The following is a 21011-nucleotide window of genomic DNA, read 5'->3' on the forward strand; positions in this document are numbered from 1 at the left end:
TCAGGTGAACGAAGGTGTAGGAGCTCAGGTGAATAGTAGCGTAGTAGCTCAGGTAAGCAGAGGTGTTAGTATTCAGGTGAGCAGTAGTGTAGGAGCTGAGGTGAGCAGAGGTGTAGGAGCTCAGGTGAGCGGAGATTTTGAAGAGGCTGGACCGAGCACTGCAGGTGGCAGTTTTCAGGTGCTGGTGTCAGAGGTTGTCAGTGAATCTCAGTCTAGTTCAGCTGTGTCTCAGGAGGAGGCTATGGAGGAGGACAGGATGTCTGAGGTATCTGATTCTGGAGGGAGTCAGTCTGGAGGTGGGATGTTATACTCTGTGGAGCAGATAAACTCGTTTTTGGATGATACTAAGGGCAGACCTGTTGAGGTCAGTGATTTTTTCCCTGACCTGGACAGGTTTGTATGTTCGGCTTTAATGGCACAGAAGAATGTTGGTATGACATCCTCTCGAAGCAAAAGCGTTTTCGTTTAAAAAAAACTTGTTACTTCAATTAGGAAGGTAAAAAGGGCTAAGTCTGGTGTGTGTCGTATGTCTGTTCGTAAAATGTCTGAACACGGAGCACGTAGGAAGAGGGTCTCTCTTGATCTTTATTGCTTGTTTCCTGTTCTACTGTTGTCTCTCTCTTATTTCTATCATTATGGGTTTTCTAAGGGTGGGCTCTTTGAATGTTAATGGTTTTAGAGACAAAGATAAACAGGCCCTTTTTTATGAATTTTTTTCTCTTAAGAAATTAAATGTATGTTTTTTACAAGAAACACATAGTGATGATGCCTCAGCTTCTGAGTGGGGTCTGTGGTGGAAAGGGGAATTGTTTCTTAGCCACGGTTCGAATGTTAGCGCAGGTGTTGCTATTCTCTTCTCTCAGTCCAGTAGAGTGAACGTACTGTCTGTTGATGAAATTGTAGCTGGACGACTTCTCATGCTTAAAGCTAGACTCTGTGATCATGTGTTTATTTTTATTAATGTGTATGCCCCAAATAGAGGTGCAGAAAGAGGTGAGCTGTTTGTGAGGCTGGAGCAGTTATTGCAATCCCTACCTTCAGACAGCACAGTTGTGTTGGGAGGGGATTGGAACTGCACTTTGGATTTTGTTAATGATAGAAACGGCGAAGAGCCTCATCCCCAGTCTGCTCAGACTTTGGCCATTACTTTATCTGGTTTTAATTTAGTTGATGTTTGGAGGGAAAAACACCCTTCAGTCAAGCAGTACTCCTGGGTTAGGGTTTTTGAAGGAGGTGTATATGCGGCCCGTTTGGACCGGTTCTATGTTTCTAATAGTGCTCGGAATATGATTAGTCAGTCTACCATTCAGCCCACCTCTTTCTCTGATCATCATTTATGTACTGTAGTCTTTTCTGTTGTTCCTCAGTCCTCTGGTAGTCCAATGTGGTATTTTAATAAGGCACTTTTAGTAGATAAAAAATTTTGCAATACTTTTAAACTGTTTTGGGGAGAGTGGGTTGGTAAGAAGGGTGATTTTGTAAACCTTATGCAATGGTGGGAAGTGGGGAAGGCCCAAATTAAAGCCTTCTGTCAGGACTTTACCGCATATTCCACCTCTAAATTGAGGGCAGCAGTTAGTAAATTGGAACAAGACATTTCTAAAATACACGACTCTATGTTCCTTCAAAATTCACTGGATCTGCGGGCGGATCTTACGATTAAGTTACAGGAACTGAGTGATATTTTAAAGGAGAAGGCAAAGGGAGCTTTGGTGCGGTTCAGGTTCATGTCTGTGCGGGACATGGATGCTCCTACTGTTTTCTTTTTTAATTTAGAGAAATCTTCTCATCGACATAAATCACTGGTGTCTGTCCGCAAAGCTGACGGAACTATTACGACAGAACCGGCGGAGGTGAGAAGATTGGCTGTGGACTTTTATTCTGAACTGTATACAGCAGGTGCTAGGGATCAGCATTGCTCCAGGACCCTGCTCGAGGATCTACCTCAACTGGATGATCAACACAAGCAGGACCTGGATGCGACTTTGACTTTCGAGGAGCTCACTGCAGCTGTAACTCAGCTTTCGTCTGGGAGAGCGCCTGGTATTGATGGTCTTCCGGTGGACTTTTACAAGGCTTTCTGGGGGATCATCGGGAGGGACTTGTATGAGGTTCTGCTGGCTGGCCTTGATGCCAAGGTGCTCCCGAGTAGCTGTCAGCGTGCCGTCTTATCCCTCTTACCGAAGAAGGGAGACCTCTGCCTTTTAAAGAACTGGAGACCTGTTTCTCTCTTGTGTTCAGACTATAAGATACTCTCCCGATGTATTGCGAACAGACTAAAAGGTGTGTTAGGCGTGATTGTACATAAGGACCAGTCTTACTGTGTGCCTCGACGCTCTATTTATGATAATTTGTTTTTAATTAGGGACTTATGTGATTTTGCTAGGATGTCTCATTTAGAGTTTGGTTTGTTATCTCTGGACCAAGAAAAGGCATTTGATCGTGTAGATCATGATTATCTTTTTACTGCTCTAAGTGCTTTTGGTTTTGGGGATGGTTTCATGTCCTGGGTGAAATTGCTTTATTCAGGGGCCTCCTGTCTGATAAAGGTGGGAGGGGGTCTGAGTGTCCCCGTCCCCGTCAGTAGGGGGATACGGCAGGGCTGTCCTTTGTCTGGACAACTCTACTCACTTGCAGTGGAACCCCTTCTGGTTTTAATTAGGAAAAGACTGTCGGGCTTAAACATTATGAACAGTTTACAGTGTATCACAAAAGTGAGTACACCCCTCACATTTCTGCAAATATTTTATTATATATTTTCATGGGACAACACTAAAGAAATAAAACTTGGATATAACTTAGAGTAGTCAGTGTACAGCTTGTATAGCAGTGTAGATTTACTGTCTTCTGAAAATAACTCAACACACAGCCATTAATGTCTAAATGGCTGGCAACATAAGTGAGTACACCCCACAGTGAACATGTCCAAATTGTGCCCAAAGTGTCAATATTTTGTGTGACCACCATTATTATCCAGCACTGCCTTAACCCTCCTGGGCATGGAATTCACCAGAGCTGCACTGGAATCCTCTTCCACTCCTCCATGATGACATCACGGAGCTGGTGGATGTTAGACACCTTGAACTCCTCCACTTTCCACTTGAGGATGCGCCACAGGTGCTCAATTGGGTTTAGTCCATCACCTTTACCTTCAGCTTCCTCAGCAAGGCAGTTGTCATCTTGGAGGTTGTGTTTGGGGTCGTTATCCTGTTGGAAAACTGCCATGAGGCCCAGTTTTCGAAGGGAGGGGATCATGCTCTGTTTCAGAATGTCACAGTACATGTTGGAATTCATGTTTCCCTCAATGAACTGCAGCTCCCCAGTGCCAGCAACACTCATGCAGCCCAAGACCATGATGCTACCACCACCATGCTTGACTGTAGGCAAGATACAGTTGTCTTGGTACTTCTCACCAGGGCGCCGCCACACATGCTGGACACCATCTGAGCCAAACAAGTTTATCTTGGTCTCGTCAGACCACAGGGCATTCCAGTAATCCATGTTCTTGGACTGCTTGTCTTCAGCAAACTGTTTGCGGGCTTTCTTGTGCGTCAGCTTCCTTCTGGGATGACGACCATGCAGACCGAGTTGATGCAGTGTGCGGCGTATGGTCTGAGCACTGACAGGCTGACCTCCCACGTCTTCAACCTCTGCAGCAATGCTGGCAGCACTCATGTGTCTATTTTTTAAAGCCAACCTCTGGATATGACGCCGAACACGTGGACTCAACTTCTTTGGTCGACCCTGGCGAAGCCTGTTCCGAGTGGAACCTGTCCTGGAAAACCGCTGTATGACCTTGGCCACCATGCTGTAGCTCAGTTTCAGGGTGTTAGCAATCTTCTTATAGCCCAGGCTATCTTTGTGGAGAGCAACAATTCTATTTCTCACATCCTCAGAGAGTTCTTTGCCATGAGGTGCCATGTTGAATATCCAGTGGCCAGTATGAGAGAATTGTACCCAAAACACCAAATTTAACAGCCCTGCTCACCATTTACACCTGGGACCTTGACACATGACACCAGGGAGGGACAACGACACATTTGGGCACAATTTGGACATGTTCACTGTGGGGTGTACTCACTTATGTTGCCAGCTATTTAGACATTAATGGCTGTGTGTTGAGTTATTTTCAGAAGACAGTAAATCTACACTGCTATACAAGCTGTACACTGACTACTCTAAGTTATATCCAAGTTTCATGTCTATAGTGTTGTCCCATGAAAAGATATAATGAAATATTTGCAGAAATGTGAGGGGTGTACTCACTTTTGTGATACACTGTATATAGAGTCTCTGCCTATGCTGATGACATCACAGTCATAGTGAAAAAATGACCCATGATGTTGTGTCCCTGCAGGATACCCTGCAAGTTTACAGCAAGGCCACCTCCGCTAAACTTAACTGGGATAAGACAGAGGCTTTGTGGTGTGGCTCTCAGAGTCCATGCAGTATTTTGCCATTACTCCCGGGAGGGGTTAGGTGGAGCAGGCATGGCATAAAGTTTTTAGGGGTCTGGCTGGGCTCTGAAGAGGCAATAGCAATGAACTGGGAAGGTGTTGTGGAGAAAGTTCGTGCCAGGTTGTCTTCATGGTCCTGGATGCTCCCCCAGTTATCGTACAGGGGTCGAGTGTTGGTCGTGAACAATCTTGTTGCGTCAGCTTTGTGGCACAGATTTACTGTTCTCAACCCACCTAGACAACTGACCGACGACATCCAGAAATACTGGTGAATTTTTTCTGGTCTGGACAAACACTGGCTCAGAGCAGCTGTCCCTGTCTCTGCCTGTGCAGGAGGGGGGGACAGGGTCTTATCGACATCCGGTCCAGAATTGCAACCTTGCGTCTGCAAGCTGTGCAGCGGTTGCTGTACAGAGGGCTAGCAGGGCTGGAAGGCCGTTGCCTGTGCCCTTTTGCGGCGCGCTGGTGGTATGGGGCTGGACTGGCATCTGTTCTCCCTTCCGCTGGAAGGGGTGGATTTGAGAGGTTTGACTCCATTTTAACACAGCAGTGCTGGAGGCATGGCGTCTGTTCTCTTTTTCGAGGGACGACTCCACTCTGCCTTCAGCGTGGATCTTTGAGGAGCCACTGTTCCACAACCCCTCTTTTCCATCATTGCAACGGGTCTCAGGGGCTTTGAGGACTGCCCTGTTGGAAGGTGGACTTGTCAAGGTTCGTGACCTGCGGAGGGGTAGGGACTTGGGTGCATGCGGAGCAGTTGCTGAGATGGTCGGTCTGAGGTCGGTGCGTGTAGCTCAACAGCTGCTGGACCGGCTGTTGGATGACCCTCTCTGCTGATGCCTGTGAGTACCTGAACGCTACCCCTGTGGAGCAACATCTGAGTCAAAATGTCACCTTCCCTGAACTGGTAATGGACATGGACCAGGAGGACCGGCAGGAGGGACAGGGGACACTCCTGTCTTCAGACACCCCTGCTTTGGGACTTTTTCAGTGTTCTACACAAGAGGGCCCTGTATCAGGCTTGTGTTAAAACTCTACATCACCGAAGCCTGAGGGATGTGAAGGAGTCTGGGTGGGCTGAGGTTGTTTCGGCTGATGCTTCCCTAAACGTAGCTGGCGGTCCCTGTACAAAAGACCCATTGAAAAGAGGGTGGGTGACCTCCAGTGGAGGATTGTGCATGGGATTATAGCCACAAACAGACACGTGGCACGGATTGATCCCGCACTTGGGGACGGTTGTCCTTTTTGTGTGAGACTGAGACCTTGTCTCACTTGTTCTTTGCTGTGTGCCCGCTACATCCCATTTTGGGTGTGATTAAAGAGTGGGGCGTGAAATTTAGGGCTTCTTTACTGACTGTCTTTTCATTTATGGTCCCAAGTATTCAGCTTCTAATAAGGACAGAGTAGTGATTTTAAATTTTCTATACAGGTGCTGCGAAACTAGCCATCTGGTGCACAAGGAAAAATAAACTGAAAGGTACTTGGGGTATTGACCCTGTCCTAATGGTCAGGGGTTTAATTCTGAAGAGGCTAACTGTGGAGTTTAGCTACTACACTGTAACTGACAATGTGGACCATTTCTTTACCGTGTGGGGGGATGGGGGGCCTGCTTTGTGAGCCCGATGGTCTGGCTGGTTTTGTGTTGAATTTGTGACTGGACTGTTTTTTTTTTTTTATTGTGTGTGTTTTTATTTGTTTATTTCAGTTAGTGGATTTGGAATTGGCTACTGGTTTTATTTTGTAAATAATCTTGAATAAATGTGTGTTGAAAGTCAAGTCTCTCTCTCCTCTCTCTCCCTCTCTCTCTCTCTCTCTCTCCCTCTCTCTCTCTCGCTCTCCTCTCTCTCTCTCTCTCCCTCTCTCTCTCTCTCTCTCTCTCTCTCTCTCCTCTCTCCTCCTCTCTCCTCTCTCTCTCTCTCCCTCTCTCTCTCTCGCTCTCCTCTCTCTCTCTCTCTCCCTCTCTCTCTCTCTCTCTCTCTCTCTCTCTCTCCTCTCTCTCTCTCCTCTCTCTCTCTCTCTCTCTCTCTCTCTCTCTCTCTCTCTCTCTCTCCCTCTCTCCTCTCTCTCTCTCTCTCTCTCTCTCTCCTCTCTCTCTCTCTCTCTCTCTCTCTCTCTCCCCTCTCTCTCTCTCCTCTCTCTCCTCTCTCCCTCTCTACTCTCTCTCTCTCATCTCTCTCCTCTCACTCTCTCTTCCCTCTCTCTCTCTCTCTCTCTCTCTCTCTCCCTCTCTCTCTCTCTCTCTCTCTCTCTCTCTCCCCCCCCCCCCTCAGGTACTCCCGTCGGCTCCATAAGACGGTGCGGCGCCTGGTACCGGAGTGCGACGTGCGCTTCCTGCTTTCGGAGAGCGGGAGCGGTAAAGGCGCGGCCCTGGTGACGGCCTGGGCGTCCCGACTGGCCGATCAGACCCGTCAGATCGCCGAGACGCTGGCGGAGTTCCGCCTCACCGAGGATCAGCTGCTGAGGTGAAGAAGAGGATGCACACGGAGATCCTGAACGGCCTGGGCGAGAAGACCCAGAGCACCGCCACCGTCAAGATGCTGCCCACGTACGTGCGGAGCACCCCGGACGGCACAGGTACCACCGACACGCTCCATCGGTCGTACAGCCCAGAGCGGTAGAGAGAACAGAGCGGCGACTCTCCCATAAGGAACCGTTAAAATAACTGAAAATAACTGAATTTAGCTCAGTCAGTTAGCTTAATTAATGCCACTAGAGTCTTTTCACCTAAGTTGATTAATTAAAGTTGATTAATCAAGAGTCTTGTTACAGAAATGATAATAAAACATCAGAGCCATAATAAATCATTATACTTTTACTTTCATACTTAAGTACATTTGAAGGTAAATTTAGTTTAGTACTTTAGTGGAGGTAAAGAGTATTTTTACTTTTTACTACATGGTTTGTGCACCTTGTCCACCACTTACATTAGACAAAATGAACTAGTACATATTCATAATGAATTCATTCATGTGTTACATGTAGAAATAAATTATTACTTACTCATGAAATAAGAGATGAATGAAGCTTTTTCATGTAGCTGCACTATCATGTTACAGGTACGGTAGTGTGTTTATCAATCTGTTCATTCAGTGCAGGTAAACCTTATAAATCCAGCCACATGACTTAGTGTTTAACCAAAATGATTATTATTATGAATCCTCAGGAAAGTGAAGGGAGATTAGTTTATGTAAAAAACAAAACATAAAAAACTGTTTAAACTACTTAATGATATGGCATTATGTAATGTATGCTAATATAATGTACTGTGTGTTAACAAGAACGACCTATTAACATCATTATAAACATCAATCTTCCACTTTATATACCAAATTGACATTAAAGCAGATGCAGTAAATGTAACGCAGTTGAAAATACCCAGAAATTGTACAAATGTTTATTATTTGCCGTTTAATATTTCATTTACTGCTGCCTGTCCCATATGAGAACATGACAGCGCCGGGTTTGTTTGGAACTATCGGAGGGTGACATGAACCACGTGACCGCGTGGCGGCGAGATCAAGGAGTGTCGCAACTCTCTCTATCTACGGCTCTGGTACAGCCGTGTGACGGGTACAGACGGGGCGCTAGGATTCACTTCATTTTTTACTGTTTATACTTCCTGTGCATGTTTTATTGTTGTAACGGGGTGGGTCGCACCAGGTGTAGCCCCGTACCTGCCGGATTTAAAGATGAACCCAAATTACTCTGGAGGCTTAACCAGGGTAGAGCAGTAACAAGGGGGGGGGGCAAAACAATGGAAACAAAAGACGTAGAGAATGATTCGTTTGAACAGAGTCAATTACTTTGATAATGATTCATTTAAACAGAGTCATTCACGTTGAGAATGATCCGTTTGAACAGAATCAGTCATGTAGGAAATGATCTGTTTTAACAGAGTCAATCACCTTGAGAATGATTCGTTTGAACAGAGTCATTTAGGTTGAGAATGATTCGTTTGAACAGAGTCATTTAGGTTGAGAATGATTCGTTTGAACAGAGTCAGTGATGTAGAGAATGATTCATTTGAACAGAGTCAATCATGTAAATAATGGTTCTTTTGAAGAATGATTTTACGTTGTGAATGATTCGTATGAACAGAGCCATTTAAATTGAGAATGATTCGTATGAACAGAGCCATTTAAATTGAGAATGATTCGTTTGAACAGAGCCATTTAAATTGAGAATGATTCGTATGAACAGAGTCATTTAAATTGAGAATGATTCGTTTGAACAGAGCCATTTAAATTGAGAATGATTCGTATGAACAGAGTCATTTAAATTGAGAATGATTCGTATGAACAGAGCCATTTAAATTGAGAATGATTCGTATGAACAGAGCCATTTAAATTGAGAATGATTCGTATGAACAGAGCCATTTAAATTGAGAATGATTCGTATGAACAGAGCCATTTAAATTGAGAATGATTCGTATGAACAGAGTCATTTAGGTTGTGAATGATTCGTATGAACAGAGCCGTTTAAATTGAGAATGATTCGTATGAACAGAGCCGTTTAAATTGAGAATGATTCGTATGAACAGAGCCATTTAAATTGAGAATGATTCGTATGAACAGAGTCATTTAGGTTGTGAATGATTCGTATGAACAGAGCCGTTTAAATTGAGAATGATTCGTATGAACAGAGCCATTTAAATTGAGAATGATTCGTATGAACAGAGTCATTTAGGTTGTGAATGATTCGTATGAACAGAGCCGTTTAAATTGAGAATGATTCGTATGAACAGAGCCGTTTAAATTGAGAATGATTCGTATGAACAGAGCCATTTAAATTGAGAATGATTCGTATGAACAGAGCCATTTAAATTGAGAATGATTCGTATGAACAGAGTCATTTAGGTTGTGAATGATTCGGATGAACAGAGCCGTTTAAATTGAGAATGATTCGTATGAACAGAGCCATTTAAATTGAGAATGATTCGTATGAACAGAGTCATTTAGGTTGTGAATGATTCGTATGAACAGAGCCGTTTAAATTGAGAATGATTCGTATGAACAGAGTCATTTAGGTTGTGAATGATTCGTATGAACAGAGCCGTTTAAATTGAGAATGATTGGTATGAACAGAGCCATTTAAATTGAGAATGATTCGTATGAACAGAGTCATTTAGGTTGTGAATGATTCGTATGAACAGAGCCGTTTAAATTGAGAATGATTCGTATGAACAGAGTCATTTAAATTGAGAATGATTCGTTTGAACAGAGCCATTTAAATTGAGAATGATTCGTATGAACAGAGTCATTTAAATTGAGAATGATTCGTATGAACAGAGCCATTTAAATTGAGAATGATTCGTATGAACAGAGCCATTTAAATTGAGAATGATTCGTATGAACAGAGCCATTTAAATTGAGAATGATTCGTATGAACAGAGCCATTTAAATTGAGAATGATTCGTATGAACAGAGTCATTTAGGTTGTGAATGATTCGGATGAACAGAGCCGTTTAAATTGAGAATGATTCGTATGAACAGAGCCATTTAAATTGAGAATGATTCGTATGAACAGAGTCATTTAGGTTGTGAATGATTCGTATGAACAGAGCCGTTTAAATTGAGAATGATTCGTATGAACAGAGTCATTTAGGTTGTGAATGATTCGTATGAACAGAGCCGTTTAAATTGAGAATGATTGGTATGAACAGAGCCATTTAAATTGAGAATGATTCGTATGAACAGAGTCATTTAGGTTGTGAATGATTCGTATGAACAGAGCCGTTTAAATTGAGAATGATTCGTATGAACAGAGTCATTTAAATTGAGAATGATTCGTTTGAACAGAGCCATTTAAATTGAGAATGATTCGTATGAACAGAGTCATTTAAATTGAGAATGATTCGTATGAACAGAGCCATTTAAATTGAGAATGATTCGTATGAACAGAGCCATTTAAATTGAGAATGATTCGTATGAACAGAGCCATTTAAATTGAGAATGATTCGTATGAACAGAGCCATTTAAATTGAGAATGATTCGTATGAACAGAGCCATTTAAATTGAGAATGATTCGTATGAACAGAGTCATTTAGGTTGTGAATGATTCGTATGAACAGAGCCGTTTAAATTGAGAATGATTCGTTTGAACAGAGCCGTTTAAATTGAGAATGATTCGTATGAACAGAGCCATTTAAATTGAGAATGATTCGTATGAACAGAGTCATTTAGGTTGTGAATGATTCGTATGAACAGAGCCGTTTAAATTGAGAATGATTCGTTTGAACAGAGCCGTTTAAATTGAGAATGATTCGTATGAACAGAGCCATTTAAATTGAGAATGATTCGTATGAACAGAGCCATTTAAATTGAGAATGATTCGTATGAACAGAGCCATTTAAATTGAGAATGATTCGTATGAACAGAGTCATTTAGGTTGTGAATGATTCGTATGAACAGAGCCGTTTAAATTGAGAATGATTCGTTTGAACAGAGCCGTTTAAATTGAGAATGATTCGTATGAACAGAGCCATTTAAATTGAGAATGATTCGTATGAACAGAGTCATTTAGGTTGTGAATGATTCGTATGAACAGAGCCGTTTAAATTGAGAATGATTCGTTTGAACAGAGCCGTTTAAATTGAGAATGATTCGTATGAACAGAGCCATTTAAATTGAGAATGATTCGTATGAACAGAGCCATTTAAATTGAGAATGATTCGTATGAACAGAGCCATTTAAATTGAGAATGATTCGTATGAACAGAGTCATTTAGGTTGTGAATGATTCGTATGAACAGAGCCGTTTAAATTGAGAATGATTCGTTTGAACAGAGCCGTTTAAATTGAGAATGATTCGTATGAACAGAGCCATTTAAATTGAGAATGATTCGTATGAACAGAGCCATTTAAATTGAGAATGATTCGTATGAACAGAGCCATTTAAATTGAGAATGATTCGTATGAACAGAGTCATTTAGGTTGTGAATGATTCGTATGAACAGAGCCGTTTAAATTGAGAATGATTCGTTTGAACAGAGCCGTTTAAATTGAGAATGATTCGTATGAACAGAGCCATTTAAATTGAGAATGATTCGTATGAACAGAGTCATTTAGGTTGTGAATGATTCGTATGAACAGAGCCGTTTAAATTGAGAATGATTCGTTTGAACAGAGCCGTTTAAATTGAGAATGATTCGTATGAACAGAGCCATTTAAATTGAGAATGATTCGTATGAACAGAGTCATTTAGGTTGTGAATGATTCGTATGAACAGAGCCGTTTAAATTGAGAATGATTCGTTTGAACAGAGCCGTTTAAATTGAGAATGATTGGTATGAACAGTCAGTCATGTTTCTTGTTGTCCTCTGTAAGAAAATGGCGACTTCTTGGCGCTGGATCTGGGAGGAACGAACTTCAGGGTGCTGCTGGTGAAGATCCGCAGTGGGAAGAGACGAACTGTGGAGATGCATAACAAGATTTACGCCATCCCCATCGAGGTGATGCAGGGTACAGGAGAGGAGGTGAGAGTCCTCAGGTCATGTGATCATTTAATAACGGTGATATACAATAATCATCTGCTCTTACATCACTCACACACGTACATCTGATTCATTTTATATATCATTCCTACATTATCTATAAAGAGGGTCAATATGTAAATATAAATAATAAATAAGTTTATTATCAAATCCTCATTATATATTTTTATTTACATGTCCTTATGAAATTAGCAATAAAAATACTAGATGGATTCTCTCTCTCTTTAAATTAGCTTGACATTAGCTTCTGTTCTTCAAAATGATCCAAACCAAATGTATGATTCATTTGAACAGAGTCAGTTATGTAGAGAATGATTCATTTGAACAGAGTCAGTTATGTAGAGAATGATTCATTTTAACAGAGTCAGTTATGTAGAGAATGATTCACTTGAACAGAGTCAGTTATGTAGTGAATGATTCATTTTAACAGAGTCAGTTATGTAGTGAATGATTCATTTTAACAGAGTCAGTTATGTAGTGAATGATTCATTTTAACAGAGTCAGTTATGTAGTGAATGATTCATTTTAACAGAGTCAGTTATGTAGTGAATGATTCATTTTAACAGAGTCAGTTATGTAGTGAATGATTCATTTTAACAGAGTCAGTTATGTAGAGAATGATTCATTTTAACAGAGTCAGTTATGTAGAGAATGATTCATTTTAACAGAGTCAGTTATGTAGTGAATGATTCATTTTAACAGAGTCAGTTATGTAGTGAATGATTCATTTTAACAGAGTCAGTTATGTAGAGAATGATTCATTTTAACAGAGTCAGTCATGTAGAGAATGATTCATTTTAACAGAGTCAGTTATGTAGTGAATGATTCATTTGAACAGTCATGTAGAGAATGATTCATTTTAACAGAGTCAGTTATGTAGAGAATGATTCACTTGAACAGAGTCAGTTATGTAGTGAATGATTCATTTTAACAGAGTCAGTTATGTAGTGAATGATTCATTTTAACAGAGTCAGTTATGTAGTGAATGATTCATTTTAACAGAGTCAGTTATGTAGAGAATGATTCATTTTAACAGAGTCAGTTATGTAGAGAATGATTCACTTGAACAGAGTCAGTTATGTAGTGAATGATTCACTTGAACAGAGTCAGTTATGTAGTGAATGATTCATTTTAACAGAGTCAGTTATGTAGTGAATGATTCATTTTAACAGAGTCAGTTATGTAGTGAATGATTCATTTTAACAGAGTCAGTCATGTAGAGAATGATTCATTTTAACAGAGTCAGTTATGTAGTGAATGATTCATTTGAACAGTCATGTAGAGAATGATTCATTTTAACAGAGTCAGTTATGTAGAGAATGATTCACTTGAACAGAGTCAGTTATGTAGTGAATGATTCATTTTAACAGAGTCAGTTATGTAGTGAATGATTCATTTTAACAGAGTCAGTTATGTAGTGAATGATTCATTTTAACAGAGTCAGTTATGTAGTGAATGATTCATTTTAACAGAGTCAGTTATGTAGTGAATGATTCATTTTAACAGAGTCAGTTATGTAGTGAATGATTCATTTTAACAGAGTCAGTTATGTAGAGAATGATTCATTTTAACAGAGTCAGTTATGTAGAGAATGATTCATTTTAACAGAGTCAGTTATGTAGTGAATGATTCATTTTAACAGAGTCAGTTATGTAGTGAATGATTCATTTTAACAGAGTCAGTTATGTAGAGAATGATTCATTTTAACAGAGTCAGTCATGTAGAGAATGATTCATTTTAACAGAGTCAGTTATGTAGTGAATGATTCATTTGAACAGTCATGTAGAGAATGATTCATTTTAACAGAGTCAGTTATGTAGAGAATGATTCACTTGAACAGAGTCAGTTATGTAGTGAATGATTCATTTTAACAGAGTCAGTTATGTAGTGAATGATTCATTTTAACAGAGTCAGTTATGTAGTGAATGATTCATTTTAACAGAGTCAGTTATGTAGAGAATGATTCATTTTAACAGAGTCAGTTATGTAGAGAATGATTCACTTGAACAGAGTCAGTTATGTAGTGAATGATTCACTTGAACAGAGTCAGTTATGTAGTGAATGATTCATTTTAACAGAGTCAGTTATGTAGTGAATGATTCATTTTAACAGAGTCAGTTATGTAGTGAATGATTCATTTTAACAGAGTCAGTCATGTAGAGAATGATTCATTTTAACAGAGTCAGTTATGTAGTGAATGATTCATTTGAACAGTCATGTAGAGAATGATTCATTTTAACAGAGTCAGTTATGTAGAGAATGATTCACTTGAACAGAGTCAGTTATGTAGTGAATGATTCATTTTAACAGAGTCAGTTATGTAGTGAATGATTCATTTTAACAGAGTCAGTTATGTAGTGAATGATTCATTTTAACAGAGTCAGTTATGTAGTGAATGATTCATTTTAACAGAGTCAGTTATGTAGTGAATGATTCATTTTAACAGAGTCAGTTATGTAGTGAATGATTCATTTTAACAGAGTCAGTTATGTAGAGAATGATTCATTTTAACAGAGTCAGTTATGTAGAGAATGATTCATTTTAACAGAGTCAGTTATGTAGTGAATGATTCATTTTAACAGAGTCAGTTATGTAGTGAATGATTCATTTTAACAGAGTCAGTTATGTAGAGAATGATTCATTTTAACAGAGTCAGTCATGTAGAGAATGATTCATTTTAACAGAGTCAGTTATGTAGTGAATGATTCATTTGAACAGTCATGTAGAGAATGATTCATTTTAACAGAGTCAGTTATGTAGAGAATGATTCACTTGAACAGAGTCAGTTATGTAGTGAATGATTCATTTTAACAGAGTCAGTTATGTAGTGAATGATTCATTTTAACAGAGTCAGTTATGTAGTGAATGATTCATTTTAACAGAGTCAGTTATGTAGAGAATGATTCATTTTAACAGAGTCAGTTATGTAGAGAATGATTCACTTGAACAGAGTCAGTTATGTAGTGAATGATTCACTTGAACAGAGTCAGTTATGTAGTGAATGATTCATTTTAACAGAGTCAGTTATGTAGTGAATGATTCATTTTAACAGAGTCAGTTATGTAGTGAATGATTCATTTTAACAGAGTCAGTCATGTAGAGAATGATTCATTTTAACAGAGTCAGTTATGTAGTGAATGATTCATTTGAACAGTCATGTAGAGAATGATTCATTTTAACAGAGTCAGTTATGTAGAGAATGATTCACTTGAACAGAGTCAGTTATGTAGTGAATGATTCATTTTAACAGAGTCAGTTATGTAGTGAATGATTCATTTTAACAGAGTCAGTTATGTAGTGAATGATTCATTTTAACAGAGTCAGTTATGTAGTGAATGATTCATTTTAACAGAGTCAGTTATGTAGTGAATGATTCATTTTAACAGAGTCAGTTATGTAGTGAATGATTCATTTTAACAGAGTCAGTTATGTAGAGAATGATTCATTTTAACAGAGTCAGTTATGTAGAGAATGATTCATTTTAACAGAGTCAGTTATGTAGTGAATGATTCATTTTAACAGAGTCAGTTATGTAGTGAATGATTCATTTTAACAGAGTCAGTTATGTAGAGAATGATTCATTTTAACAGAGTCAGTCATGTAGAGAATGATTCATTTTAACAGAGTCAGTTATGTAGTGAATGATTCATTTGAACAGTCATGTAGAGAATGATTCATTTTAACAGAGTCAGTTATGTAGAGAATGATTCACTTGAACAGAGTCAGTTATGTAGTGAATGATTCATTTTAACAGAGTCAGTTATGTAGTGAATGATTCATTTTAACAGAGTCAGTTATGTAGTGAATGATTCATTTTAACAGAGTCAGTTATGTAGAGAATGATTCATTTTAACAGAGTCAGTTATGTAGAGAATGATTCACTTGAACAGAGTCAGTTATGTAGTGAATGATTCACTTGAACAGAGTCAGTTATGTAGTGAATGATTCATTTTAACAGAGTCAGTTATGTAGTGAATGATTCATTTTAACAGAGTCAGTTATGTAGTGAATGATTCATTTTAACAGAGTCAGTCATGTAGAGAATGATTCATTTTAACAGAGTCAGTTATGTAGTGAATGATTCATTTGAACAGTCATGTAGAGAATGATTCATTTTAACAGAGTCAGTTATGTAGAGAATGATTCACTTGAACAGAGTCAGTTATGTAGTGAATGATTCATTTTAACAGAGTCAGTTATGTAGTGAATGATTCATTTTAACAGAGTCAGTTATGTAGTGAATGATTCATTTGAACAGTCATGTAGAGAATGATTCATTTTAACAGAGTCAGTTATGTAGAGAATGATTCACTTGAACAGAGTCAGTTATGTAGTGAATGATTCATTTTAACAGAGTCAGTTATGTAGTGAATGATTCATTTTAACAGAGTCAGTTATGTAGAGAATGATTCATTTTAACAGAGTCAGTTATGTAGTGAATGATTCATTTGAACAGTCATGTAGAGAATGATTCATTTTAACAGAGTCAGTTATGTAGAGAATGATTCACTTGAACAGAGTCAGTTATGTAGTGAATGATTCATTTTAACAGAGTCAGTTATGTAGAGAATGATTCATTTTAACAGAGTCAGTCATGTAGAGAATGATTCATTTTAACAGAGTCAGTTATGTAGTGAATGATTCATTTGAACAGTCATGTAGAGAATGATTCATTTTAACAGAGTCAGTTATGTAGAGAATGATTCACTTGAACAGAGTCAGTTATGTAGTGAATGAATCATTTTAACAGTCAGTTATGTAGAGAATGATTCACTTGAACAGAGTCAGTCATGTAGAGAATGATTCATTTTAACAGAGTCAGTCATGTAGAGAATGATTCATTTTAACAGAGTCAGTTATGTAGAGAATGATTCACTTGAACAGAGTCAGTCATGTAGAGAATGAATCGTTTCATGAGAGTCACTCTTCTCTTATTTGGATGAATATGAGAAAGTGAATATTAGAACGACTGTTACAGGTTTAAATCGGCGTGTATCAGTACTCACACTGTGACTTACACTGGATTTACTGGATTTACTGGTGAACCGTAACGTGCTTCTGTTTTCTGCCTGCAGCTCTTTGACCACATCGTTTCCTGTATCTCGGACTTCCTGGACTACATGGGGATGAAGAACGCTCGGCTTCCTCTGGGCTTCACCTTCTCCTTCCCCTGCAGGCAGACCAGCCTCGACGCTGTGAGTCCTTTATAGGGAATGAGCTGAAATGTCACCTTTGAGATTCGAACCCTTGATCTCTGAGGTCGTGAGCTAGTGTGTTATTACGCTGCACCACCCCTGTACCCACCGTCTCATCATGTAGGAAAAACTGGACCTGTATGAATGATTTAATGCTCCAGAGTCCAGTCAGACAGCTTTAAACACACACCGCCCTTCCCTAAACTGTAGGAACGTGTGTGTGTGTGTGTGTGTGTGTGTGTGTGTGATGCAGGGTATCCTGGTGAACTGGACGAAGGGCTTCAAGGCCACAGACTGTGAGGGCGAGGACGTGGTGAATCTGCTGAGGGAGGGGATCAAGAGGAGAGAGGTCATCATCATCATTCATACAGGAACTATACGATCAGAAGTGTGTGTCCACGTGATCATGAGCTGGACGGAGACGCCGTTTATAACCGTGTGTGTGTGTGTGTGTGTGTGTGTGCAGGAGTTTGACCTGGACGTTGTAGCAGTGGTTAATGACACAGTAGGAACCATGATGACCTGCGCGTACGAGGAGCCCACGTGTGAGGTCGGCCTGATCGCAGGTAACGTGAAGCTTCATGATCCTGAGTTTCCAAGGGTCTGAGACCACTAGTCTCAAATGTAATACCGCGCCCTCCATGACAGATGATCAGTACAACATGCTAGTGAATCTGCCCCGCTGACTCTGGGATCCAGGGTTCACATCCCCAGCCGTGCTATCAGCCCATCAGGCGTCTACATACAGATTCCAGGGAACCCAGACCCACTGTGACCCTGGCCAGGTCGGAGTGCACGTTCAGGCGATGTACGGCGCCCCTGAAGCCGAGACGCATTTCCCATCATGCTACACTCCCGAGAAGAGGGCGTGTCTAAATCCTTATCTCCCTTAAAATGCTCCTACTGAGGTTCTTAATTCTGAGTGATGATCCGACTGAATGACGAGGGAGCGTCCGACGCCTCCTCAGCGCTGAAGATCCATCCCAGCATTCAGTGCGGCACAAAGAACTACAAACATGGTGGACGAATATAATGCGGGGCAACCAACAGAGTTCCTCTCACATGTGAATAAATCCTCATTGATGTGTAATGTGTATGAAGGTGTGATTATACCAGTGTGTGTTTGTTTGTAAATTGGGGCGTCAGGGAGAGTTTAAGCGTTCTCGGTACACGGAGGGAGACGTTAGCTGGCGTGCTAGTGCTAACTGTGTTAGCTTAGTAAGCTAAAGCTGCGGTGACGTAAAAGTAGAACGCCTGTGGCGCAGCGCTAAAAAGACGCGCTGCAACCCGAGCTGGGTTCTGAGTACGTGGTATCGAATCCAGCTCTGCCTCACCGGTTCGAGGCTGGGCGGCTGTATGAGCGACGATTGGCCGGTTGCTCAGTTGGGGGGCGGGACAAAGAACCGGATGTGGAGCCGCTCAGGTGGCGCAGCGGTAAAGTACGCTAGCGCACCAGAGTCGGGTTTCTAGATGCATCGTATCGAGACTCGGCTCTGCCTTTCCGACCGGGTTGGGCGGCAGTATGAACAACGTTTGGCTGTCGTTCAGGGGCTTAGGGGTGGAGTCGGATCATAGGTCCTCATAACCGGTGCGACTGCGGCCCCTGCTGGTTGGCTGAAGGAATAACGTCGAGGGGGGGTGTGACCCTCCGTGCGCAGTGTCTCTCGGTGTATGAACTCGGCTCGTGCGGGTGAAAAATGCCGGCCGTACTGACTGCGTGCCGGAGGGGGCGTCCTCAGCCGGCGGCAAATGGTCGAACCAGTATAGAGGAGCAATCAGGGGAACTGGACACGATTAGAATGGGGATAAAAGTTGGGGGAAAAAGTGGGAAAAAATAGATAATTAACAAAAAAACCAAAAAAAAGAACCGGATGTGGGTCTCTCTCTGTCAGAATGCGATTGCGACCTCTGCCGGCTGATTAGAGGCGCCCGCACAGGAGATGAGGAAGAGCGCACTCAGGGTGTGTCTCTCCGCATGCAACGCTAGGTGGCGCCAAACTCATCGATGTGCGGGTGGCAAAGACGCATCCGGCTGCTGCACGGGTTAGCTTCGATCTCCTCGGTCAGGGCGGGGTTCGGCATAGACAGAGAGGAAGCACGATGCTAACTGAACGATCGGATGCGCTAAAGGGGGAGAAAAAGTGGAAAAAATTAATAAAAAGTAGAGCTTCTAAATAATCTGATGATGAGCTCCAGGTCTGATTAGAATCCTCTCTACTGAGGAGCTGAGCAGGTAGGTAGTGGGGCAGCAGGGCGGGGCACCAGCTGATGAGCGAGTGTGCTTGTGACCGCAGGGACGGGCAGTAACGCCTGCTACATGGAGGAGGCGAGGAACATCGAGACGGTGGAGGGCGACCAGGGCAGGATGTGTGTGAACATGGAGTGGGGGGCGTTCGGGGACAACGGCTGCCTGGACGATTTCAGGACTCAGTACGATCGAGCCGTGGACGACCTCTCGCTGAACCCTGGGAAACAGAGGTGCGTGTTGGGGTCTAGGGTTCAGCACTGCCGAGTGTTCACTGTTGGGCCCTTGAGCGAGGCCCTTAACCCTCAATTACTTGAACCGTATTCAGTGGATTAGGATTCATGAACATGTGAGCTGGATTTGTGCTCAGTATGTATCTCACACACAGATATGAGAAGATGTGCAGTGGCATGTACCTGGGTGAGATCGTGAGGAACATCCTGATCGACCTGACCAAGCGCGGCTTCCTCTTCAGGGGGCAGATCTCAGAGACCCTGAAGACCAGGGGCATCTTCGAGACCAAGTTCCTCTCCCAAATCGAAAGGTTCTAATACACACCCACCACCGATCGATCGGCTCGTCCTAACGTGTCTGTGCGGCGCCGTCGATCAGCCAGCAGAGGGCGTCACTGCTCCCGAGGAGGGGATGACTCATAACTGCAGCGGTTACGCCCTCTGCTGGCTGATCGACGGCGCCGCACAGAGACGAGGGATAGTGGCGACTCTTGATGCGGTTTGGTTTATTAAAGCACTCAGCCTGACGTCATATCCCCTTCCCTTCCCAGTGACCGCTTGGCTCTGCTGCAAGTCAGGTCCATCCTGCAGCACTTGGGTCTGGACAGCACGTGTGATGACAGCATCATCGTTAAGGAAGTGTGCGGCGTGGTGTCGCGCCGGGCCGCTCAGATCTGCGGAGCCGGAATGGCCGCCGTGGTGGACAAGATCCGGGAGAACAGGGGCCTTGATCACCTGGAGATCACGGTGGGGGTGGACGGCACGCTCTACAAACTCCATCCACAGTGAGTACACACACACACACACACACACACACACACACACACACACACTAACATACACACACACACACACACACACACTAACATACACACACACACACACACACACACACTAACATACACACACACACACACACACACATACACACTAACATACACACACACACACACACACACACTAACATACACACACACACACACACTAACATATACACACACACACACACACACACACTAACATACACACACACACACACACACACATACACACTAACATACACACACACACACACACACACTAACATACACACACACACTAACATACACACACACACATACACACTAACATACACACACACACACACACACACACACTAACATACACACACACACACACACACACACACTAACATACACACACACACACACACACACATACACACTAACATACACACACACACACACACACACTAACATACACACACACACTAACATACACACACACACATACACACTAACATACACACACACACACACACACTAACATACACACACAAACACACACACATACACACTAACATACACACACACACACACACACACACTAA

At 41.8% G+C, this 21011-nt stretch overlaps 1 pseudogene; it reads left to right on the top strand.

Annotated features, from left to right (window-relative positions):
• Positions 1–21011, top strand: part of LOC134315253 (hexokinase-1-like) — an 80152-nt pseudogene that overhangs the window by 52715 nt on the left and 6426 nt on the right.

Source organism: Trichomycterus rosablanca, chromosome 5 (assembly GCF_030014385.1).
Source record: "Trichomycterus rosablanca isolate fTriRos1 chromosome 5, fTriRos1.hap1, whole genome shotgun sequence".
In the NCBI taxonomy this organism is placed as follows: domain Eukaryota; kingdom Metazoa; phylum Chordata; class Actinopteri; order Siluriformes; family Trichomycteridae; genus Trichomycterus; species Trichomycterus rosablanca.